The sequence below is a fragment of the Rhynchophorus ferrugineus genome, unplaced genomic scaffold (genome assembly GCF_030347505.1).
Source record: "Rhynchophorus ferrugineus isolate W39M unplaced genomic scaffold, kcgeb_rfMv2 rfM7, whole genome shotgun sequence".
NCBI classification, from domain to species: Eukaryota; Metazoa; Arthropoda; class Insecta; order Coleoptera; family Curculionidae; genus Rhynchophorus; species Rhynchophorus ferrugineus.
In genome coordinates, this window is record NW_027472586.1 from 16,037,911 (window position 1) to 16,065,630 (window position 27,720).

Genomic DNA, 27,720 nt, shown 5'->3' on the forward strand with positions numbered 1-27,720 from the left:
TAGAATAAAATAACTATTTTAAAATAATATGTTACTAAAACTACTAGTATTCACACTATTTTCAATATAAAACCAGAAACGTATTTGATACATAATATTAATTAAAATAATAAATGTCTGTTTATAAAAATATATGCAAACTATACCTCAAGAACTAATACGCACTAAAATGTTTTAAATTACATTTCTAGAGAGAAATAACCTAATACCAATACACAGTTTGGGCTTATTAACAAGCACTCAACAGTTGACCAGGTCCACAGAATAACAGATGTTATTGAAAAAGAATACGAAATTAAAAAAGTATGCTCAGCTATATTCTTAGAAGTAGCACGGCATGAAGGCTTGTTCATATACTGCAGAAAATGTTACCAAAACAACACACCGAACTATTAATTAAACATTACAACCAGAATGTTTAGAGTCAAACAAAAAGAAGTTTACTCTACAATAAAAGAAGCTAAAGCAGGTGTACCACAAGAAAGTGTACTGGGACCAATGCTTTATCTACTCTACACTTATGATATACCACAAATGGAGAATATTACGATGGCTACATTTGCTGATGATACTGCGATTATAACTGTCTGAGAAATAGTGAAGAAGCCTCAATATAACTAACTGGACGCAAGCTTGGAAAATATGAATTAATGAAGCAACAACGCTAAATATCTCGGAATGAATATTGATGAAAAAGTTCGCTGAAAGGAACATGTAAAGAAGAAAAGAAAATAACTGGAACTGAAATATAAGAGAACATATTGGCTAATTGGAAGAAAATCACAATTATTCAATTCAATTATGGGGATGTTCTGCAAAGCATCCAAGCACTATAGTACTGATTACCTACATCGAGACCTTCAGATACCTTCAGTCAGTCAAGAAATCAAGAGAATTGCAAGGGGGCATGGGGATAGGCTCCATTCGCATGGGAATATTGAAATATTGCAGCTTTTGGATACCACCAGAACAGGACACATACTCTAAAATATCAAACCATCTGATCTGGTGTAGTGTTGTGTAGTGAGGTGCATATAATAAAAAATAAAGCTGTGACATGTATAAACATTGTTTCAACAGGGGCTGAGATAGGGCCGATGGGTCCTCCTAGTTATATACCTAGATTTAAGTTATCATAAAGACAAATTATAGGTTAGACGGAAACGACTAGTAACAATGTAATAATTAAATAATAAAAAAAATACATTTCCATCAAATTTCAATAATTTACAAAATATTAGTAAGTGTATATTACTACTCCACTGACCATTATAACAAAGTATCATAATATTACCTTCAGAACTCTAACAGCTTCAGAGCACCAAATATAAATATACATGTTCTTTCGTAAATTTTTTGTTACAAACATAAATATGGAATAAAATGGCATAATACGTATATTGAAACAAAAACTATATGTAGAAAACACTTTTGAAATTAATATTTGACTTTAGTATATATATTAAAACAATAACGAATACAATTAGGTCATTTATATTTTATAATTTGGAATTGTATATTATAGGAATGCCGTGCCAATCATTAAATTAGCTATTGATTTTTCAAATCTTAGGTCTATAAAATAAATAAACACAATAATTGATAGAAGGCACAAAGAATAAAATGAGCCTTAATATTTATTAATGCTTTGATATGTTTAAAAATGTACTCACTGTACAACTAACTCATAATTTCTTCTATTTGCCCTATGTGTTCTATCAATACAAGTTATGTTGTTATGTTAGGAGTTCATTACTTTATTTATGTATAATATTCAGAGGGTCCTATCTACTATTCATATTGTCGTTCATATGTCGAGTTTTTTTTATAATGTAACCTACCGATAAGTCAGCCACATTAAGTTGTTTTCTCAAAAAATAATGTAAAACAAAACTTCAAGTAACAACATATATAACATACAAACATACTATTCTTAATAGTTGTTTATCCAAACTTGTCATAACTCTGTAATAATTCCAACAATAAAGAAATAATCGAAAGTAACACAAAATCTTAAATAACACTGCTTAAAATTAAATAACCTCGATTAATAATATTTTAATGACTAACTTTCCATTTTAACATCATATCAAAGGCAAAATAACAAAAATATAACAGATACAACGAATAATCCACCATATAAGTGTTGGAACTTGCAGCGTATTGGCCAGAGTCTAACACCTACCATAGTAAAACATATTTTTTTGGCAAAATTAGTTTTTTTTATTCAACATAATTCCCTTCAATAGTGTGATTATAGCTTAGATACTGATTATAGCGACCCTCTTAATTTTCGATACCATTTCTGGAGCACGATTTGTCCTTTGCTTCAAAATAGGCCTCAGTTTCGGCGATCATCTCTTTATTCGACGAAAATTTCTTCCCAGCGAGCGTTCTTTTGAGATCTGAGAACAAGAAATAGTCGCTGGGGGGCAGATCTGCAGAATACGATGGATGAGGAAGAAATTCGAAGCTCAATTTATGGATTTTTGCCATCGTTTTCACTGCCTTGTGATACGGTGCATTGTCCTGGGTTTTCGGCGATTTCGTCATTCAAACGGTCCAATAACGCTATGTAATAGTCGCTGTTGATGATTCTTCCTTTTTCAAGGTAGACAATGAAAATTATTCCATGCGCATCCCACAATACAGACACTATAAACTTGCCAGCCGACGGTTGCGTTTTCCCACTCTTTGAAGCGGGTTTATCATATGCAGCCCACTCGGATGACTATCGATTGGACTTCGCAGTAAAATGATGGAGCCATATTTCATCCATTGTCACATATCGATGCAAAAACTCCAGTTTATTATGACTGATCATCTTCAAACATTGCTCGGAATTATCAACTCATCGTTGTTTTTGATCAAAAGTTAGCTCGCACGGCACCCTCTTTTGACAGAGCTCTCTCATACCAAAATATTCGTGAATGATAAGATGTACACTTTCAGTTAATATCTTTAGAGTGTCTGCTATTTCATTCAATTTCAATTTACAGTCATCTTTTGGGCCTCCACTGCGTTCACCGTCTTCGGTGCTCATTTCACCACGTCTAAACTTAGAATACCAATCCTTGATGGTTGATTTTCCTGGAGCAGTCTCCGGAAACTCGGCATCAAGTCAAGATATTGCTTCAACTGTGTTTTTTCCCTTCAAAAAGCAATATTTGTTCAACACGGGATATTCCTTTTTATGCATATTTTACAAAAGTTGCTTCACTCAAAATTCTATAATTTACAAAACATATTAATTACAATGATCCGACAGCTGTCAAATTTATACACGCATCCTTTGAGGCTTAGAGCCAACTAAAAAACATATGTATTTAATTCTAGTAGCGCCATCTATGTGTCAGGCCGGGGACTTTTCAATTGACCTGTTAAAATACTTATGGTTATATATGCATGGTTAAATTAATTTTTCTATTTTCAATATAGTATTCAATAAATTACGTTTTTATTAACTTATTTACTAAATTATATATTCTAATAAAAAAATTTATTCTGAAAAACTTTGTTACTAACAACCATCGAGGACAACAGCATAAATGGAATTTTAAGGGTACTAAAAATACACATTAAAGCAGGTCCAGCGAATTAAAAAGTCCATTTTTTACTCGCAACGTTTTTAAGATCACCTTGGGGCGAATTTCAGTTATACAATTATCTAAAAAGGTATATGCCTACGCTTATAAAAGGGTTATCTAAATATCGGTATGTTCTCTAATATTTCGTGGATTTACATTAAATTGGAAGGGTTCAGGTAAATAATTGAATTTCATAGGAAAGGTAAATAAACCTCTAAAATTGACGTTAAATATTTATTGAACAGCCAAGTATATAATCAAGAAAAACAACTTAAAAAAAACCAACATCATAGTACGTTATAATCATAGAGAAATAGAGATTTAACTTTATAGGAAATGTTGGTGAAATGTTTCGCAACGTCCAACATGTAGATGTCGCTACTTTTAACATATTACTTGCTTTATTCGCTATGCTAAGCGCCGCGACGCGATCTGATTGTTTTATTTCGTTCTATGGTTAGAAAAGTATGTGATTAGCTTTTTATAACGTTTATAAATTAAATTATTATTTTGCTTTATTAGTATATACAAGTCGGTAGTTGAAATACATTCTCGTTCTAGAAAGTGTTGTTGTGCATCGTCGTTTTCCATTAAAAAGTACTCGATGATCTTTAAGAAATGAGTAGAAAACATAGAAAATCGTAAACTGGTTGGCTTAAACAAGAAACAGATTTATGATCATTACCGCGTGTGTCATAGACATTTTTGTGATACATTTAAACTTTCCTTTAAGTATTTATGAACAATTTAGTGATGGTAAAAATAACATCACGAGCCCAGGATATTTACAAATGAAAGTGGATCAAAATCAAAATGATATAGAAGATAAATTGAAGGAGTCAGTCACATTTCTGTTCATAATTGCTATCATTAATTTTTAAAGTGTCTTACTATATTTATTGTGCCTATTTCCAGCGTTCTAGGCCCACAATCAGGGTGTTCGAAGCAAGTGTCATCGTCATTTGAACAAACTCGAAAAGGTAGTGGTAAAGTTTGTATTAATTTAGCCACTATATTTTTTTCTGCTCATTATTAGTATAATTACTTGTCTCTATAACTTCAGTTCCAGATGTTCCTATAAGAGCAAACAAAGTTTTACGTCGTACCGTAGTGTATATCGCAGATTATTTAGTAAAACTTAGAAAAAGGAATTAAGTATGATTTTTATTTACGTACAATTATGAATAAATTAGTAGACCCACAAATTCAGACTGGTTTTATAAAGGCAACAGACTTCAACATAATTGTTTTATTATACTGTCAGTAGGTCTTTGAGCTATGTCTTTTATTTTATTCAGCGATTTTGCCACGTCGATAATATAACAAAATGTTGGTCAAAGGTTTAAAAAAAATAAATTTAGAACTCTTCAGATGTAAATTTTGTAATGATCTTTCAGATAAAATATTAAATATACTTTTGAGTAAAACAGATCAATGAAGAAAAGGGAAAGAAAGTTTGCCTTAAGTATAAGAAAAGATAAAGACAGAAATCTGAGAGATACTATTAAATTGATGGTACTAAACAAATATGAAAAAGGAGAAAGACGGAAGAGATTATTTTGATTTACAATATACCAAAGTTTTTTGCTTATTAAATTACTTTAATCAATTAAACATGACGTCAATGTTGTCACGTGCCATACATTAATGAGCCAATCAAATGTCTTCACAGTAAAATAATTTTCTTACAGTTGCCTATAATGGAGATTTAAATTGACCAATCAAATTACTTCAATGGCTTATGGCGCTCTCTGGATGCTGGGCAAAGCGAAACTAGAGTCCCCTATTGAGTTGTATCTCTATTACTCTATGACTATAATATTGTATGATTTAGTATCTAGGATTTATATGAACTGGAAACACTGGCAAACTAAATTAGAAACCATCCATTATCGGCTCAGGTTACCGTTACTGAGATTGTCGTTCCTGCAGGTTCAGTTTCACTCTCTTCTTTATTAACAATTACAAACATCAATTTTCATCATAAAAGAGCGTCATTAGAACTACCAGCAGTCGCTTTCCAAGTAAAACAAAAGTAGTTCGAACCCTACATTCAGGATTGGGCCGTAGTTGAATTAATTGTAATTTAAATATATATAGATATTTGGTATTTTAATTCAATTAGGAATGAATGAATTAGTATTTTATAGGTTGATAATTATGGCTAATATATATACATTTAGCGATCTTTTTGATGGGTCAATCCAGCAGGAAATAACACTCGGTGGCTTAAGCAAATTGGCGACCGTTAAATAGATCAGTCTTTAATACTACACCTGTACTGAACGTCAGATTGTCTTGTCATTTTAGTCCTTAAATAGTTATTTTCTCAAATCGGTTGAAGTTATAGGAACTATCTTCGACATCAGTTAATATATACTATCTCACAAAATGTATGTCTCTTCACGATTTTATAATGCAGCTTATGAAAAGCAAATTAAAATTAAATAACTAAGTTGGGAAACACTAACATTTTCTTGGCCGCAGAACTAGAATACTTGGAGCAATCCATTGAAGTATTGAATACAATTATTACAGCTTTAGATTACCTCTAAAGCAACAATTGTTACTCTAGGAAACCAGGATTAGATCGGCTGCAGGATTTGAGGAATTGTATTGTTATTACATCACAACTAAAAGAAATCTCAGAAAGGCAATATATATTTTTAAACTGTCACTTACAAAATGCGTTGGTTGCTAGATAGCATCAAAACAGAATGCATCTCTTCTCAATAATTCAAAATCTTAAAATTCATACTATCGAAATACAAAAATGTGTTCATAAAATATTACACAAGTTAGTGCTCGTTAGGACCTGTATAAAAATATCTTTAGCAGGTTTTACTCAGTTCTCAACAAAAGTCTGTCTGAATGCAGTTGAATAAATCTAGTATTCAGGAAAGAAAATTGTTCTTTTTACTAAAAGAAATCTCATAAAGAAAATATACCTTTTTAAACTGTCGCCTTAAAGAAATGGAGTCATATTGGCATCACACCTCATTATAGTTACAAATTGCGTTGGTTGCTAGAAAGCATCACAACAGAATGCGTCTCTTCTCAATAATTCAAAATCTTGAAATTCATACTAACCAAATACAAAAATGTGTTCATAAAATATTACACAAGTTAGTGCTCGTTAGGACCTGTATAAAAATATCTCTAGCAGGTTTTATTCATTTCCCACCAAAAGTCAGTCTGAATACATTTGTATAAATCTAGTGTTCAGAAAAGAAAATTCTTCTTTTTACTGATTAACAGGCTGGTATGGGTTACTTCTATTTTATTTATCAAACCAAACATCTAACTGTATTTGGCAATTTAAATTAAACCAGTTAACAGACTATATTTTATATTTAAAATACATATTCCTAAGCCATTAAATAGCAAAAGTCAGGAACTGAGTGCCTTTCTAATCAGTTGCTTCGAACAGGAATGAATTGCCCTCTTGCCAGCAAAAAGCGTTAGAGGTACAGATATTTATATAATTAAATATTAAGATGATGCAGTTTCATTAGAAATATATTTTAACTTGTTGCAGCTGCACTTAATATTAATAGCATCATTTGATCACATTGATATTAGGGGTTAAATCTATTAGGGGTTAAAAGTATGAAATATATAAAAATGGTGAGTATCTTCTCCATATAAATATTATTAACACAATTAGTTCAGAAAAAACTGTTATTCTGGGAAATATCCAAAGAAAACTTAAGGGTATGCAGCTCATTGAGGTATGTAAGTTATCGCTTCATACACTGTTAGGAAACTTAAGTGGTCTAAATATAACCCACGAAGAGGTTTAATGAAACTTCAAGATATTGTTTAAAAAATACCATTTTACAAGCCTAGAGTAAAATTAACGAATATTTATTATTTCAATGTATGTATCTAGACGAAACATGGATATTTCAAAACGGCACATTGGGACACTTTTGACAAAATGCTGACAAGGAGTATAAAGACAACAAAAGTTTTTGAAAAAAGGTAAGAGTTAGAATAATTTGGGTTAAGTTACTTAAAATGTTTTTCATAGTTCATTGCGGGTATATTATAGTTTATGGTGGAATCAGGTATGGATTAGTGTTAGTTTTATAGTTAGTGTTTTGTCACTCATATATGAGCATTAGGTTAGAATTTATGAGAAGAGAATTAACAGTAACTGTTTGCAGATATGGCAAATTCATTGAATAGAAGGTAGTAATTAAATCTAATTTTATAAAAGAAAATGTACATAGGCAATAACAGACCAAACACGGTAAAAATACAGGGACAAGGCTTTACAAGGAAACTACAGGGACGAAGCAAACAAGAACAAAATGTAAAAAGGTTCAAGTTAAGCACCCCAATGAAAGTAAAATACATTAATTGAATATATAAATGTGAATTAGGTAGATTAGGCCTCGAGGAGTTTCCAACTAAAAAACAATCCTAGGACTCTACCGCATAGGTGGTGTGGAAAAAAAGTTAAATGTAAATATAATAAAACAAACTATTGTGGCTGTTTATTTAGCTATAGTTCTTCCTTCGGAAATATATTAATTACAATGTTAAAATAAATTATATTTGATAACTTTATTATTGTTTCATAATTTTTTAATACTTTATTATTTTGTGTCAGGCTCAATAAACCAAAACTTAAATTTGATGCGGCAATGGTGCTTTAGCTGCTTTATTGAAAGGACTATACCTATCATAACTTATATAGTTATAATTATATAACTATCATATACAAGTTTTCATCACCTCTTGCATGTCGGTCTTATACATAACAGTAAGACAAACTTATTATTCAAATATACCTATATATACACATAAAAATATAATATAAAAATAATTTATTTGGCCACATAATTTAGGAAAGAAAATCTTTTGGAATGTTTGACTTGATTACTTACAAGGACAAATGTTAAATAAATTTTAATCCGTTCGGTTAACTTGATATATACATTATTCTATATCTCGATTAGTTTATACAATTATTATTAGTTATTAACAATACGCAAATTCGTATGTAAGGTACGAATTATTAGTAAAATGTCATAATTAAGTAACAATAATTCTGTAGACTGCTGAAATAATAAGAAAATATATTTTTCTTATATATATATTTGAAAGTCTCCTTTTACCAACTATGGGTTTATCTGGACTGAGCCTAAAGTTTAACGTGGGCTCCGAACCACGGTCCTCAGCATTAAGCCTACCTACTGGCGAGTGACCAACTTTAAAAATGATCCCGGATGACATTCGGTCTTACCCCGCCTGGTTACTGGCGTGACTGAGATCATTTTCCTTATGTAATTTTACACTCTCGCCCAGAACATTCACAAATTTTAAACAATCACAAACAAAAATTTACGACCATGCCCCAGCAGGATTCGAAACCGCGGTTATCGCAACAGTAGGAGGAACGTCCCATCACCTTTAACCTTTAATTTATTTGAAAACTATAATAAAGTTAAGAATGAAAAATGGTCATATTTATATACGTTTATAGTTCTGATATTGCAGATATTTCAAAAGATTAATAAAAGGTAGAAGGTGTGTAAAGTGTTTTAAAATAATTAAAATGTTTTAATTTAGTTAACAGAAAGTGTGTGAACTAAATTGATGACGTAAACTTATGGCGCAGAACTGTGCAATATTAAGTTTCGACAGCTGAGATATCCGACAAGGGCTCCCGAATAGAATACTGCTATACATGTAAAATATAGACCTAAAGAGATGTTCTAAATATTTGAAATATTTTAATTGCACCTTAATACAAATTAAAACATATCACAATGGAATAATTTATTTAGCCACATAAATTAGGAAACAAAATCTTTTGGATTAAGTTATCAAGGACAAATGTTACATAAATTTTAATCCGTTCTTTCCAACATAAATAAATGTCCGCTATTAAATTTAATCCAACGTTATCCCCATCCACCAATTAAACCGAAATCCGCCAACAATTTCCCTGGTGTAGACAACGAACACTTTCGTCGCGATAAAAGATATCGTCGTCGCTAAGACGAAGACAAGGACTTTTGATAAAAAAAACTCTTCCAAGCTGTATGAAGTATTGCCATAAAAGAAATTGGTAAAGATGAAACCTGGTTCAACAAATATCAATATAAGACTAATTTACAAGAGTTACCTCTTGTAGAGTAATTAGATCTCGGTTCTCGATGGAATTTAATATGGAGACATGTCCAAAATATGTATTTTGAGGGTAATAGGTATCTAGCAACTTCTTCACGATATATTGAAAATGCTGACTAGAACGTTGAGTTTCCATCAAAACAAGGGTCGATAGTAAAAAAAACAAACATCTGAAGACGATGTATCGTAAAAAGTACATGTATGAAAAACTATAGATTTCTGTGTTTCAGAGTTTCTTTTTCTTTCTGGTATCAGTTGAACAAATATGTAGGTATAATATTTACTTTAGAATAATCCAAGTAATGCGACTGAAGCAGGTGATTAAATGGTTAGTTATACTGTTCACTATACACTTCACTATGGGTTACAATGATAATGTCCAGGTATGTAGAAAATGCTTAAAAAGTTTAGTGTATATTACTGATACATCTAAACAGAAAACATGACAAATTATTGGCTATAATATATTTAGGATGTTTTGCTTCAAAATTAACATACCAACGAAAATCCAATTTATAAGTAAAATGTAACTCCAACATAATATCACGTAATCTTGAATATGGAAACACACAAAACTGATATCACCTATATTGAGCTGCAACGGACTAACTCTAATGGCATCAGAACTTATTACACAGTTCAAATGTAGTTGTTTGGTGCGCCTTATCTTCAAACTGCGTGGTTAATCTGTTTTATTTTTAAAATAAAATTGATTACTACCAGTACATACAAGAAAACAATCGACACTGCCCTAGCGCTTTTTTCCCAAAAAGTGAAATCGAAGGAAATAAGAACTGATCATCTTAACTGAACTTAGATCATCCCAACTCACTCTTTGTGAGTTTTGTCATTGGGACCATGTTTTATTTAAAGTTTATCTAAAAAATAGAATATCTGAATGAAGATAAACGAGGCAAAGTCAACATCTCTCCAACTCTGCACTAAAGTGTTCATGAATTTATGCTTACAGTTAAACGATTGTACAAATATTTAGAAATTTCACTAGAATTATTTTTGTTTTTTAAAATTTGAACTGAACACATTCTATTTTATCACTTTTCGTTCTATTCAAATCATAAAATATATAATTGTATAACATTTAAATACACTAATGGCTTGGTTACAGTAGTGGTAACTGTAAATGTCTTTAGACAACAGTTCCGGCAACAAATAACAGTTCCAGGCATGCCAGTAACTAGGCTGGGTAAGGCCAGATATTTTCTAAGATTTCTAACTTGGTCACTGACCATGGCAGATTCACTGCCGAGGATCGTGGTTTGTAACCCACGTTAAGCAGTAAGTTTAGTCCAAATAATCCCTGGTTGTCAAAAAGGGGAATTTAAAATAGAATTCAAAAGAAATCAACTAATATGTATAAATGTTGTGTTTCTGCAAATCCGTGTAATAGTTTTGATACTCCTGTTTTTCTCTGTTCCAATCCTTTGTGAACTCGACATCCGTATATATTTTCTTGTTTTCGAAAGCTGTAGTAGTGTTGACAAGCTAGGATAAAACTACTGCATATTAGCATGTGCCCAGACAATATATCAAATTCTTGACGAGCTTTATATGCACGTGCATGAAGGCAGCAACTTGTAAATCTACTCAAAATTCAGTCAATTTGTATACTGGCGAAGTTATTTATGGTTTTCTTTTGGAACAGTTCCCGCTAGTTTTCCCGGCCATATTAATTTCGAGGAACAATCCGGGAATAGCGTGCATTGCCTTCTTTGGTATTCCGGTATATTTTCGAGGGCCATATTTCTCTTTGTCGATCGAATATACAGCCACATACACACCCTACTTTTCGTTAATATACTTTTCTTCCGCGCCTGCTTTATAAATAAGTACGAGTCGCGAATAAGTGACTCGGAGACGGCATCGGTATTGTAGATTGTATATTCAAAATTTTCTTGAAATCAAACGTATTTAGTGGGATTAAAGCATTGTATTATTATTATTATCATTATTATTAAATGTAATGTAAAAAAATACAATGTATTTTCTATTTCAATTTAGTAAATTAATGTACAAAGACGAGTTTGTTTATTTAAATTAATAATGTAAAAATATATATAATGAAGTAATATAAATCGCTACGTATTAGTGAAAATCATTATGAAGTCCATTAGAATTACTTATGGAATCGATGATTACATATACGACATACAACAATTCTATTGTTCTAATCCCAATCCATTCTTGCTCTGTCTTCCACTCTCGGCAATTGACTGTTCTTGATTATTTCCTTCCACTCCTGACTCTGTTCTTACTAACTCTGCTTCTTATTCTATGATCGAGGTAAATCTTGACTCTCTTGGCTGTTCTTACTATCTTTGATTCATGACTCCTCCTCGACGATCTGACCAAATTTTTTTTAGGTCATGTTATTCACTTTCTGATTCTATTATGGGTATATCTTAACACTCTTGACGGTTCTGACTATTCCTACTAACTATTTTCTTGCACTCTATATTCTGGCTAAACCTTATTCACTGTGGACTTGGTGTTTTATAGCTAATATAGATAAAGTTCCTCTCTCAGGTTCATGGAGGCGGTTGAGAAGGTTGGTTCAAGAAACTCTTTTCTGCATCCCGATTCGTTCAAATTATCGGGCCGGGGCAGACTCTTCCAGCTAGAGCCTATCATGTGGATGGAACACTTTGGAGTTATATGGTGTTGACCGCAATAACTAATATTTTACCAGGTTCAACTTATTATACAATCTCACAGAAAGCGACATTGTATAAAATGCTAGTCCGTCCAAACTGCCTCAAGCACAGGTGTGGTACAGGTATGTCTCAGAGAGACAACTTGAACTACTCCAAGTATTCCAATCCAAAAAAAGTCCTTGCGTTACTCAGAGGCCCATGGTTTATGAGGAACGTTAACACACACCTCGAATCAGGCATCCCATTTGTGAAAAATTGCATAAACAGGCTCAGTGTGAAGTTCTCCATAGGAACCTTAGCACATGATAACACCTTAATAAAATCCCTACCCGTCCAAAACCCCCGTAGCAAACAAACTACGACAGTCCCACTCGTAACCTAGGGTCTCTATCGCCCGCAAAACAAACATATCCCGAACCGGAAGCGACATCAGCCGAAGACCATTTGGTTCTAGCTGGTCAATCTAGAAAAGGAAAAAAACTTATTACACCAATTGTTTCCCACTGGTACATGCACCCCCATTATTAGAAGCACTCGACGACGAGCCGATGCGACATGTCCTTAGTTGCGGTACGCTTCCATCAATGACCTAGCCTAACTAAACATTCGATACAGCACGATATTGTATATTGTCTCAAGTAATAATTGTTTTCTCATGTCACAAATATTACAAAAACTAGTTAAATTGTCGAATATATTAGCTAAACTATACAAAAACAAGGAACATTACGATTTTCCTAAAATTAAAATTACAAAATTATCTTAAATACAGACGCATATAATTAGGTCGCAACAGTTTACGTTCCATAAATATTGCTTTTGTCAACTATATAACAACCAGATACTTACATACAGTCAATACAAAGAAAAGTAAACTTACGTCATCTCAATTTACGGCATCAAACCGATGCAATGTTGCCACATTAATCGTTGACATTTTACGTACTTTAGTTTATTTTAGCGTCGATATATAACAAGATTCTAATATAAATAATATATATAAGATAATGAAACAATATGATATAAAATATAATTTATTTTAATATTACAGTACATCTAATGCATATATTATCGAAGGGTTTATACAGTTAAACAACGACAATAGTGTGTAGGTTTGAGTTATTTTATTATATTTACCTTGGACTCTTTTCTGACCCACCTATGGTATCCTCTGGAGGCTAAATTCACCTAAATAATATTTGTACATACAAGTAATATATTTTATTTTCATTGAAGAACATATCTACTGTTTTGTGTTTAGTTCTTGTTTCCTTAGTTGCTTTGTTTTCTTGTGAAATCATTATGATATCATTGTATTTCTCCCTGTTTTTTTGTGTTACTACCTGTGTGCATTTTCCTTGATAAAATTAGATTTAATTCTCTAATGCATTAGACATATCTGCGAAACAGTTAGTATTGATACTCCCTCCTACATTTTAACCAAATACTCACATATATTCTGAACAATTACACATATATCTATGCACATAAATCTTTAACACTCTACAGTACGATTTTCTACAGTTATCTTATATTAGTTATTCTTCAGTTGTTTCCACTCTCATTTTCACTGTCTCAATATTGTCAGCATTGAATCTCCCACATCCAGAAAGATTTATTTACTCACTGTCACATTCTGAGCCACTATTCAAGTCAATAACTAAGCTGTTAATTACCAATATAACACTAGATTACAATTCCACTATTTGTCAATGTCTGCTTCTATGTATCTGTTATCCTAACCGAAGCCTACTATTTTGGACAACTTTTTCCACATATCCAAATAGTTCTTGATTGTACATCTTTCCCGGCCGGCATATCTACTGGAGTAGTTTTTAAATTTGATTGCATATCCCTAATTTTTCTATGGATATTTTCCATGCTTACAGATATCTCTGTAATAATTGTATTAAATTAGGTTTATATTTAAAAAATTGCTCACCGTTTTTATACATTTCATAAGCTCTATGTCGAATAGAGTTAACATCAATGTATTAGATATTTTGTTTGCGGTGAATCCAAAATCATATTGTTTCTCTGTAATTTGAGAGATTCTATTTATAGTAACCGTACTAATTCTTAGTGCAGCTACAACACAATAAAATTGTTTTCAATAAAATACCCAGGAGGTTTATATTTAATGATATCAATACTTACCTCTCTAACGCATTTTACTGATAAGAACAGGGTCACATTATCTAGTTTCTGTTGGAAGTTGTTGATTACAGACTTAATCTGTTTCTGGCTGATTATTTATTTAACCACCAAATTTTCAACCAGAAGAATCAAAAATATTAACCCACGATATGAAATTTATCAGAACAAGCAAAGCGCCAAAACAGCTTTTGCCGATTTATTTTATAAACTCTTATGGCTAATTTTCTGAAGAATTTTGCTGATATTTGACAACCATTTCAATTGATTCATTTGATTCAGTTATATGTTCGGACGCATCATTGTTTGGTACTAAAACGAATTTACAAGCTGCAATACGCAGTACATTATTCATCTTGATAAGTTCACTTTAGCTCATTTTAGAATTTCCACCTATATTGAAACTTCAACGTAATATTATTTGTAGTAAAATCCAGAAAATAATTCTTGATACTAAATCTTCTAACGAATTTGTTGAATAGTTAGTTGGCAAAGGTATACTGATTCGATTATACTCGTATATTCCAATGCATCACATAGCATTCTGGCTCTTTTTAACCAGGGAGAAATGAGAAAGAAAAAGCCGCCCCGAATTTGTACAAACAGCATTTGACATTATATTGTCATCTATAACGCGCATTGGCTGTTTTATTGGAAGAAATATATGAACCTAAATGCCGTCCCTAAATCCAAGTAAAGTAAACGGAACTATCTAGAGATTTAGTTTAAGATCATATTTTGTAAAGTTTGTTGTGATTTTGTAAAGTACTTGATGATATATTGAATTAGATGTCCTCCTATCAAATTTTGACACTAATAGGACCATTATAAATATAAACAGTAGAAGATTGGATATGTGACGATAAATCTTTAAAATTTTTAATTTTTGAAAAATATTTCAAAATAAACGCCAAATCGGGAAATCACACCCGTATTCACCGAACCAGTCTCATTAATTAAACTGTTAATTCGGGTGCGGATTTATTCAAAATACTTTGTAGCGGGACTCACTACTTCGTTAACAAACTGAGACGGTAAACAAAACGGAAACACTATCTGCCCAAAGATCCAGCTTCTTTTGTATCGCCCGAGCATTTCCCTCCTTATCTATGCTCTTATCTGTTTACACCTCTTTACTTTGCATCGTGTTCAAGAGGGAAAGCTTTCCTATATATATATATATATATATATATATATATATATATATATATATATATATATATATATATATATATATATATATATATTTATTTAGAGCAGTTATAATAATAATTTGAAGAAGTAATCTATAATAATAATAATTTATTTGCTATTATATTTTATCCTACAGTAGCAACGTCCTTAAATATTTTACAAGGACAAAAACAAAGTATAATTTAGTATTATTATCCATGTAGTAAATATCAGTGTCAGCTATATATCTACAAAAATGTTGTTGGTATTACCAATTTTTTTTTACAAAAATATTTATTGTATTAAATAAACACTCGTTTATTTTAATCAGTTACCCTTTCGAATAGTAGCAATTGAATATCGTATATTCCTTTGTGTTAGTTTTAATTAATTACGATAAAATATTAGGTATTGAAATAAATATTTTGGCTCAGCTAATAAATTAATTTTTACGATTAATTGAGTAACAGACTAGAACTACTTGATTCAAAATGTCATATCGTAAGATTGGACAAGTCAATAAGTCAACAAGTGTTCAAGTACTAGCTGGTTTATGTCGACATCACGATTCACTTGTATTTATTTTTATTTTATGTTTATTTAATACAATCAATATTTTTGTAAAAAAATATTGGTAATACCAACAACATTTTTGTAGATATAATGCTGACACTGATTTTTACTACATGAATAATACTAAATTATACTTTGTCTTTGTCCTTGTAAAATATTTAAGGACGTTGCTACTGTAGGTTTTTTATGCTGTAGTTCAAAATGCGTGTTTCAGAACGCTCGTTATAAAGGTACGTTACATGTTTTAAGTAATAAACCGACTAATACACATGCCGAACAGCGAAAAAATTAACACGCTATGTGTTGGCACGCAATAAAATACATGGTCCACTTTTTTATTGTAATTTGCATATATATATATATATATATATATATATATATATATATATATATATATATATGTATGTATATATTAAATAACTTTAAATATATTTTATCAAATGTTATAACCACTTGAACTTTGCGGAAATTCTTGATGAAATTTCTTATAATATCCTTTATAATTAATTTATTGCATTGAAAGTTCTTGGGCTGTCTTAATTTAAAGTATTGGATATTTATTTATAATATGTTTAGGATGCCACCCGTTATTTGATCAACCTTTTAAAAATGGGCTTTGAACGCTTTACATCGTCAATATTGTCGTCTATTTTTGGGTTTGGTTTCAACGTTTGACATTTTCAAATGTAACTCTCGGTTAACGTCCTGAAGCTATTACGCAGCATCCTTTTTGCGTTACAAAAAGTTTTACAAAATTAAACAAAAATACGAAGTGAGACTTATAAAAATATCCGCATTTATGGTACAGTCTGAAACTGTTTAGTCCGAACTTTGTGTAACCTTTGTTACAATGTCAGCATTGCTTCAGTTCATTCAAAACATATAAGGACAATCACAAATATTAAGCAATAGCAAACATAAATTTACGACCATGCGCCAGCAGAATTCGACTCTCGCAACAGTAGGAGGACTGTCCTGTCGCCTTTATCACTGCGCCAACCAAGCCGGCGGTGCGACATATTATTAATTAATTAATTAAATAAAGAGAAAATAAAAATTATGGAAAATACATGAATCTGATAATTATTCGGGCTTCATTGATGACCATTAATAATTTCTATTTTTACAAAATGTATCTAAAATACATTTAAGTACGAACCATAGTTATTAAAACCTAAATTATATGGAATAGGGTTATATAGAATAAGAAATTCAAAATACATAATCTGACTTTGAATTTGTCCACCACCACTTGGTTTGAGTATTTCGAAATTTCATTGGTCTGAAAAGTCCCGGGCGCAACAAAGAAAACTAATTTTTGTTCAAAATTGGCTTTGTCCATCAACGTAATCTCTATTCATAAACTTACAATCATTCCAGCGCCGCTATTTCAATACCATTTTTGCAGACCACCTGTTGCTATCCACTCAGATGACGATCGCTTTGATTCCGAAGTGAAGTGATGGATCCATGTTTCATCCATTATCACATATCGATGCAAAAATTGCAGTTGATTATGTTTAAAAATGTCCAAGCACTGCTCAGAACAGAGCACAGAACAGAACAAGCATTTTGAACAGAGCTTTATCATAGTCAAATGATCACGCGATATAAAACCAACACGTTCTTTTGACATCTTTACGATATTAGCTAATTCACGTAACTTCACTTATCGATCATTCAAAACTATTTTAAAGATTTTATTACGTTTTCTGGTGTTACCACCAAATTTGGACGTCCACTGCGTTCTGCATCATCGGTGTCTCTACGACCACGTTTGCTTTGCGACCACCAAATTGCTTTTGAACCATTTGATCTATTTTAATAATGATTTTTGAAAATAACAAAAGTAGTGTCACTCCTAGTACAATAACTCAGAAACGTATGCGTAGGATATCATGAAATTTTAACAGCCTTCTTTCGCAGGTTAATACTAACTAAAAAGCGGTGAATGAAATAAAACTAGCGCCATCTATGGGTTAGGCTAGGGACTTTTCAGCTCATGTATTAACTTATCAAATCTGCAAAACAGAAGTTTTCAGCCAAAAAAAAACAAGATATTCAAGCAAAGTGTGTTTCACTGATTTTAACAATGTTTCTGTTGTAACTGTGTGGGCACATGCTTCTTGATGGGAAATGTATTCTTATTATACAAGAAGAGTATATTTTCATGAATTCATGTATAATGCAATTATTACATTAAAGTGGTTAAAATATATTCAATTTATGACCAAACCAGCGTTATTGAGCTAAATTCATACATGTCTTTCATTCAAAGCATTGGCCGTCATGAGCTATCGTTTCAAATAAAAGCATTCGTTTGAATCAGGGAACGAAGAAATTATTCATATTTATCTTTCTCTTGGGCAACGTATTTAGCGATATATCGTTCCAGTTTTCCTTAATTCCCTTCCACCTAATTTTTGGACATTTCACCGCACAGAAAGAGCAAATTGTTTCAATATTTAAACATCGATGAAATAACACTTGAAGCTTGATTCAAGGATAACTTCGATGAAGAAAGAATCCAAAAAATCATTTTTGACGAAATTGGTTTTGATGAATGAAGCCATTTTATGGCATTCCTTATTACGCACCAAAGTTTGTGTAACTTTTAAATACCAGAAAATATATACTTGAAAAGCCATTGAATAACATAAAATAATACAGAGTGAAATTCGAGGATACCCGAGTAACTTGTATTTAATATCGAAAATTTTTAATACGCTTTCAAGCCATAACGATCCAGGAATAAAAGCAGGAGAAATAAATTGCGAAAACGGGATCCTCGTTCTTCGCCGATCAAACAGAGAAACGGGGGGAATAATATAAAGGAAGCAAATTCAATCGCATTTAAATAAGACTTCGCCTACAGCTCCTGCATATGGTAGACTTATATGGAGCTTTTGCGATGGAGTTTTACTAGGAATAGCGGCTGGAATAATATCGAAAAATACTATCGGCAGGGAAACAGTTCATTTCCATCAAGATATTGTTGAGCGAAATGTTATTTTGTAATTTTTTTAAATCCTTGGAAAACGAAGTATTATTGGATGAGAAAATAAACTCAATATTTACACAAATAGGCAGAGAGGCAGCTTTTTTCGCCTATAGTAATCATAAAAATTATTATTTTTATTATATAGTTTGTCCTATAATTTACCCAAGGTTTAATTCTAATATTAGATGTGTATGTGTACTCCGATTCTTTATTACTTTAAAAAAGCATTTATTGAAAAAAATATACATTAACAAAGATATTTTCCATCATTTTCTGTAGATTTTTAAATTATTTTTTTTTACAGGAAAACCGTTCATTTCCATCAAAATATCGTTGAGTGAAATGTTATTTTGTATTTTTTTTAATCCTTGGAAAATGAAAATATTGTTGGATGAGAAAACAAACTCAATATATGTGCAAGAGAGGCAGCTTTTTTTCGCCTATAGTGATCATAAAATTTATTATTTTTATTATATATTTTGTCCTATAATTTACGCAAGATTTAATTCTAATATTAGATGTTTACGCGTACTCTGATTCTTTATTACTTTAAAAAAATCATCTATTGAAAAAATATACATTAACAAAGACATTTTCTATCATTTTCTGTAGATTTTTCTCATCTTTTTGAAAACATGACGATACCGTGTCACAACGATGTTAGTGTGGCATCAATGCATTCTCGCAATTCTTCAACGTTTAGAAAGTGTGTACAAGCCAAGCTATGCTGCATTATCTGAACAAGTGGTAATAACAAGGCACTATGCCTGGTGAGATTGCTGAATGTGGCAAAACCCTTATTCGCTCTGCAACAGTCTATTCTTCACAACTTTTGCAACGTGTAGCCGAGCATTAGGATGACTTTGCATCTATTCTATCTATTACTGGCCTCTTTTGCAACAATATGTATTTCAGTTTGTTCAACTGATATCAGTACGAATCTGCAGTAACACTTTCATTTTGGTTTTAGCAGCTCGTAATCCATTACATCTTGTAGATCCCACCTTATGTTCGGCAAGACATGGTGCTGTAAATATTCCTTTTCGATATTGACTTCCTGCATTTGAGTTTACTGTAGTCGATCTACTTCACAAAATATTGACAATTTAGAAGGGTATCTTAAATGGGATGCGATACAGTATTTTAGTTTGTTCATTTCCAGCTAGGTGGCTCGAGGTATAAATGGTATGCAAAGCTGAAATTTAGCACTTTCTGCTTTCAGAAGGCTATTCTATAAAATAAGAAGGCGTAGAGTACGAGTTTTTATATTTGGTGGAAACAATTAAAAAGTTACTGGATATTTTGAACTTTTTGGTAATTCTGTACTTCCTATACAAACAATTTGATTTATATACAAAGAATTTCGGTTTAGTTTTTTTATGCTTACACGACATCACGATTGAAAGTGATTGAAAATAGTAATTACTATTTTCAATCGCTACTTTTTTGACAATCGACGGTTTCGACTGTTTTCAGTCGACAGTTCCTATCAATTTTTTCATAACCAAAACTCCATATCCCCAAATCGCAAGACGCTGATTATGCGTAAGGTGAGAAATCCAGCCATTCGCGCATTATCTGCGCTCGTTACTGGAATCTTCATTCAATACACATCCGAATATTAGATCTGACTGGTCAATCCTCCGCCGCTCGCACTCCTTGTTCGACATTCCAAGGTTTATGCTGAACTATGTGAACATGAAATTTAGTACACTTGTAGTTCGCGGATGTAATAACATGTGTCGAGACGGGAATTTTGATAAAATGATGGACAATTTTTTATCTAACGTTGTGCACCACCAATGATTGTCGATATCTGACTTTTGAAAGACTTTTGACTGTAAAAATATTTTATCTTTTTATAACAAAATTCTGGAGCTCAGCATTGGTAAAGAGAATTAGGGTTAACAAAGCTGATTTAGCATCACTGTCTCCAGAGAACTGTGTGTGAAATAGTGCAAACTGAAAGAAGTAATAAATAGCCTAAACAAGTTGATTAACTTTATGGAATGTTATAGTGGCGTTCTTCGGCAGTGAGAGTTCAAGGAATTTCTTGTTGATTGTGACTATTTTGACGAACTACAATATAAAAATATTCTTTGACTAAATAATTGCCAAGTTACTGAATGTTTCTGTACATTAAAACAAGTAACCACAAAATAGAAAGTAATAACAAACAAATGTAATATGCAATCTGTGACTTTTTAACCGATTTCAAAAAGAAGGTTTTAGGTACGGTTGTATATATTTTTTAATGTATGTTCGCCTATTTCTTCGCCAATTATGGACTAATTTTCAAAATTATTTTTTAATTCGAAAGAGTACACCAAGGTGGTTCCGTTGAAACCAAGTCAGTATCTCTTGGGGGAAGGGGGGAAATCGAGGGGTACCCTCAAATTTCGAAGGAACGTACAAAGTTTTCACACATATGTTTAATTTAAAATAATCAGATATTTGTGTATAATATTATTGCTGAGCTGATGTGTAGGAAATCGGATGTCGTTCAGTGCAAAAGCCATTGTTTGCCTTTTAGGCACTAATAATCTCATATAAGAAAATTTACTTTATTTTATTTTATTTTAATTTTTAAATGCCGTAGAAATATTACAGGCACCTGCTTCTACGGTGTAACGGTTAGAGTTACTTTTTGTTATTCTAGTTTGGTTAGAATATTTCTCAAATCTCTTAGACTGGGCAGCAGTCCCCGTGGCCCAAAACGTTCTTTATTTTCAATTTTTCTTTCATTATTCCTATATTTCCTCATACTGGTTGCACTTTTACTTAGCCTACCCATTGTAATACTTAATAAAGTAACTTCGTAATTTATTGATCAAATATTTAACACCAAAAAGAGAAAAACAATGTATTTTTAACAAAAAAATTGAACCAACTTTAAAAAATAAATAAGGAACCCGCTAAAAGTTAATAATAATCAAATATAAATTTTTAACAAAAAGAAAACGTTTTAAAATAAAATAATCGTTATAACAACTTTATACGCACAATTTAGCTTAATACAATATTATTTTAACAACCACCAACTAATCATTTTGAAATCGGTACCGGGCCCAAAAAATAATTACATAATTTTGTAACATATACACAAAATTAAATTACGAACAAAACAAATCTAATTTGTTGCTTGTGTGATAAAATACGTGTGGTATATTAGATTGGTTATATAAGGTTTTTATTTATTTTTATTTACGATTATTAGGTATATTTAAGATTATTAGGTATATATTTCATTTTAAAACGTTTTTTTCTATTAGAAATCTAAGTTTGATTATTTTTTTACCTCTTAGTGAGATCCTTATTTACTTGTTGAAATCGGCTCGCTCAATTTTTTGTTAAAAATATTTTATCTTATTTACATTAGTCTTTTGCAGCTAGACTATCATAAATGAGGTATTAGGCTTAATTTTTATTATATGATTTACAGTTTTGTGGAACTGCTACAAAGCATCATTTCTTTGATGTTTGAAAAAAATATATATAAGATGTATATATATAATGTTAGAATAAAATAAATTTCAAATTCTTTTGTATTTAAATAAGAGAATCGCAAACACTGCCCCAGGTAAACTAACTTTTTAATCTCAAGCTTTCCTTTATGTCCTGGTTATTTTTTCGACTTCATAATAAAGTAATACTTTCTTCCCCTTGTTTTACGTAGCTTGGGGGTTAGGAAAATGGCCAAATATTAAACTTTCAATGGTAATGTTCAAAGTTTAACCATGGTAATGAATGTAAATCGTCTGTATGGAAGAAATACAGAAAAACAAAGTTCCAATTTTACTTATGTATATTGTGGAGAAATAAATGTTGATGGTTTTTCAAAATTCCTACGTCTATTGAGATGAATTGTTACAATTAATTTTATTAAAACTATTGTCTCTTGTTAACTAAGAGTTTCGCAAAGTTTTACGTACTATAGATTTTTTCAACCATCGACTGGTAACTAAGCACTAGATCGTATTTTTATTTCTCTCAATTTACTAAACAATTCATATTTAATATTTTACTCAAAAGGACGAATTTCAATTTATAGTGGCTTATATATCTTCTATCTTTTAGACTTTAAATCCATTTTAAGGGTTTGAAAAAGTTAGCAACCAAACAGACTTATCACTTCTTTAGCTGATTAATCAGCTCAAAAATAAAAATGCTGAAAAGGTAACCCAGAGTGGAAAACCCCAAATATGTTCATATGTTCAAAATTCATTTGATTTTGAATGAGACTTGTCATTCACAAATTGTCATTAAAACGGTAGCGGGACTTCTGCCCCACCTTGGTATCAAATCAAAATGGTAGCGGGAATTTTGCCCCAACCTATATTAGTTTTGCAAGACTTTTTACAAGACTACCAATCCAGGAATATTTGGAAAGTTTTTGTGGATCTAAAATACTACAGAGTTTTCAATACACACGCCTCAAAAAGTATACTTGAATTTTTTTTTTACCGCATTGGCCTCTAACAAATTGTTTAGGAGATGAACATAAGAATCCTTTAGATAATTTAAACTATTTTCTAACGGAGGATGTTATCAGGAGTTCCTCTCTATATTTCAGACAACTTGGTGATACTTAAAAAAAAGAAATACGATACCAACCATTGTTGACTATTTTATTCAATTTTAACTAACTCCGAATATTAACAAGTCGAGGCCAATTTTTATTGAAGTCTCAGAGCCTATTTAATGACTCCATTAATTTTTTTCTACTATACTCTTATATCTTTAACTATCTCATATTTAGCTTCTTAATTTAATCATAAGAATCGCATAACTGCTATATTATCAGACTAATTTTAAGGAATTGCCAAATTCAGATTCTTTCAGAATATTCAAAATTTGCTGTCAGTATTAGAAAACAGTATTTCGCTATATTATACAACTTTAATAGACCCTTTAAATTAATTGCACTAAAGAAATATGAAAAATTTAGAGAACTATTATTAAATTAGATTAAATCAACTTAAAGAATTATAAAAAGTTGGTCATAGATTAGTTTAGTAGATTGTTATTTGGAGTATTTAATACTACGTCTCTTTGTAGAAAATATTGTAATTGTGTGTTTGTAAAAAGATAAGTAAAAGATAGTAGAGTTCGAAATTGTATAGGCAAATCAAAAACTATATAAAAAAATTGATTTTTAGTCTTAGCGGTTTAATTTCCAGACACAATTTAGACATAAGCAAGCATAGTGCGACGTAATTACATTTATCATTACATATCATTATTAAATTTAGGAAAATTATAATGTTTTGTCTTTTGTATAGTTATATATATATACGTGTAAGAAATTAGACTTGGTGAAGACCGATTATGGTGGGTATAACCATAAACTTCAAGAAGGCTCGAGATCGTGGAATATTTGAGAAATTTTAAGAATCCGTAACGCACGTGGTCCAGCCAAGTGAGAGGTTCCTAACTGGAAGAGTATTTCCAAAATTCTCCTTCTCCCCGAAATGTTTAGCGAATCAGAATGCGGAAAAGTATTTCTAAAAACAACCTTCTTAGCAACCACCAAGAACCCGAGGGAGAAGTTTCAGCTATAAAACATGATACAACAACAGTGAGAAGTTGAATTACAGAATAACTCGGTAAAAGAAAAAGTGCGAGAAACAGAATTACTCAAAGAACATGAATTAAGAAACGAAAAAATGAAAGCGTCGAGATGTAAGAACAATCAGAATTAAGAAGAAAGGAAAACTCCAAGCTCACCTCAGTAAGAATAACAGAATTCCTATATGTCGTATGTATAATCATCAGTTTGATCCGATGACCGAATCGGCATTAGCCAAACCAGACAGACGTTTTAGTTAGCCATTTCAATTTAATTCATAATTATTTTCATCATTATGTATCGATTTTATATTCCAGTTTACTTCTTTAATTTTATATATTTGTTATATTACTCATTTAAATAAAGAAGTCTTTGTCCGTTAATTTACGCAAAGAAGAGAGAAAATAAATTGTGCTTTAATTACTACATTGTTTCCACTTCTCTATTTTAATACATTTTAAAGTTTCCTTTTTACCAACGAGGGTTTATCTGGCCTGGACCTATTGTTTAACTTAGAAGACATCCGCTCTTACCCAGCCTGGTTACTGGAGTGCCTGGGATCATTTTCCTTGCCGGATTTTCTAATCTTGCCTGGGACAATCACAAATATTAAACTATCATAAACATACATTTACGACTGTACCCCAGCAGGATTCGAACCCGCGATTGTCGCAACAGTAGGTGGAGCCTCCTATTGCCTTTACCACTGCGCCAACGAAGCCGGCGTTTTTTCTTCTTAACAATTCAACATAATTTATATATACAGAAAATTTAAATTAAATTATATCTCGGAAATAAATTCGTTTCTACGCTACTTCTAAATGATGAGAGTTTATTTGAATAGTCAAACACAAAATGATAGTGGCCATAAGAGACACGTATTTTTGCAAGAATCAATATAATTACAAGAGAAATATACAATGGTCATCGAGAAGTCCAGATCTAACCCTTAAAGGAATTATTTATGTGACTATCTTACAAGAGAAATGATCATTCCTTTACTGCCAAATGTATACTTGAAACAAAGAATCGCAAACGAATTCAATGCGATTTTGCGTCGCATGGTTCCACATATCAGCTCAAGATTGCATGAATATCAAGAAGTCAACTAAAAATGGATATTTCCCGTAAATAAAACTTTAATTTGCTCTCTTTGACTTGATAGTCATAATAAATTATATTTTAGACGAAGCTATTTCGAACACAGCCGTTTTAACGAATACTTGGTAAAGGGAAACTTTGGTAAAAGGGCAATGATAAAGGAGAAAGCTGTTTCTATAGGAAGAAAACCCATTCGACAATGTTTTAAAAATAATTCATCCAATAGCAGATCTCTGTCGAACTCTATCGGATTTTAATATTCCACCAGGCTGGATTTATGCCCCGGTGCTCATTCAACCGTCAAATTCATTCAAGGTTTCCCGCACGTAGAGGTCAGTATGGATTTTCTGATACGGTCAAGCTGAAGAGGAATGCGGCAACCTTGGAGATTTCCGGAGGGCCAGGAGTGAATAGTTGGAAATTATATTTCCACTTTTGCGTTATTGTTAGTCCATTTCCGGTTATTTGAATTCCGGGAATTTCAGTTGGTGGCTTATTAAGCCGTATCCTTAACATTGATCGAGCATAATTACTCTTAAATTTCAGTCTTACGACACAATAAATAACCCACGCAATACAATATTTAATCCACTGTTTTCTCCATGTTTTTAAGTGAAGCTAACTTCGTTAAATCAGAGGAAATTATGACTAACAATACTATGTAATTTTTATTATTATTTAAATATGGAAAATTTGTTCAACTAAATGTGACCAAGCCTTTAATAAATGATGTCACAAGGGCCTCGAATATTAGTTGGCAAACAAATTACCTAGCTAGATTAGGCGAATTCTCAAGGGCTACATTTGTAATTGTCACTCCAGAATAAAATATGGGGAAAATATTCGAATTTGACACCAATCTATGGGGGTGTACCACAAGTTTAGGTTTAGGTTTAGATTGGTTTAGGACCTCTATTTTATCTGCTTTATGCCAATGATATTCCTAACTATGAAGGGATAACAGTGGTCATATATTCTGATAATAATATTTTACTCGCTACAAATAAGAACAATGAGATTTTAAAAACAAAAATAAAACAACAATAAAACTACTACAAGCAGTTGAGACTAAAAAATGGCGAATAATATTAAATGCTCCATAGTCTACTCATGTAAAAATAGTGCCGTAATAATTAGAACAGGAGTAGCTCTTTATGCGAACACAGTCTTTAGCCACAGTAGTTTCTTATATTCAAGTATTTGGACATGATTGGAAGCCAAGATGTTCTGAATTGCCACTCCACAACAAATATTTATTATATAAACAAATTTTGACGCCGGTGTGGACTTACAGTGAGCAGTTAAGAGATTGCCCGAAGAAATCCGATATCAATATGATCCTAAATTATGAAAACAAAGTTCTTCGGAGCATTGTTAGCGCTTCATGGTACATAAGAGATATGGACATCCACAAAGAACTACGCGAAGAAATTAAACTCTTAGAGAAAAAACACCGAGTGTGATTACGCGAACATAAAAAGTCGAATTATTACAGCTGTTCCATCACACTGGACCTAACCGGTGATAGAGACAAAAAGCCTTTGAATTACAGTGAAGATAGTGTATTGGCACCAATGAAGTTTGTACAAATGAAAGGTTCTATCAAATAATATATACTGAAACGAAGTACTATTCTAGACTAATGATAAAAAATAATTATATATAAAAATTTAACTAATAATGAGCAGAAACTAGAATAAACAATGCTAATTAATTCACATTTCTTATGTAACCGATAAATTATAT

The 27,720-nt window shown here is 31.5% G+C and overlaps 1 protein-coding gene and 1 long non-coding RNA gene across 2 annotated transcripts in view; one reads left to right on the forward strand and one right to left on the reverse strand.

Moving 5' to 3' along the window:
• Nucleotides 1-27,720, reverse strand: part of Epac (Exchange protein directly activated by cAMP) — a 517,502-nt gene that overhangs the window by 405,863 nt on the left and 83,919 nt on the right. The gene's annotated exons all lie outside the window — the stretch shown is intronic.
• LOC143199748 (uncharacterized) lies at nt 7,223-8,124 on the forward strand. Its single transcript, XR_013006534.1, has 3 exons — nt 7,223-7,571; nt 7,757-7,913; nt 7,976-8,124. It is a non-coding gene; the product is annotated as an uncharacterized LOC143199748 (long non-coding RNA).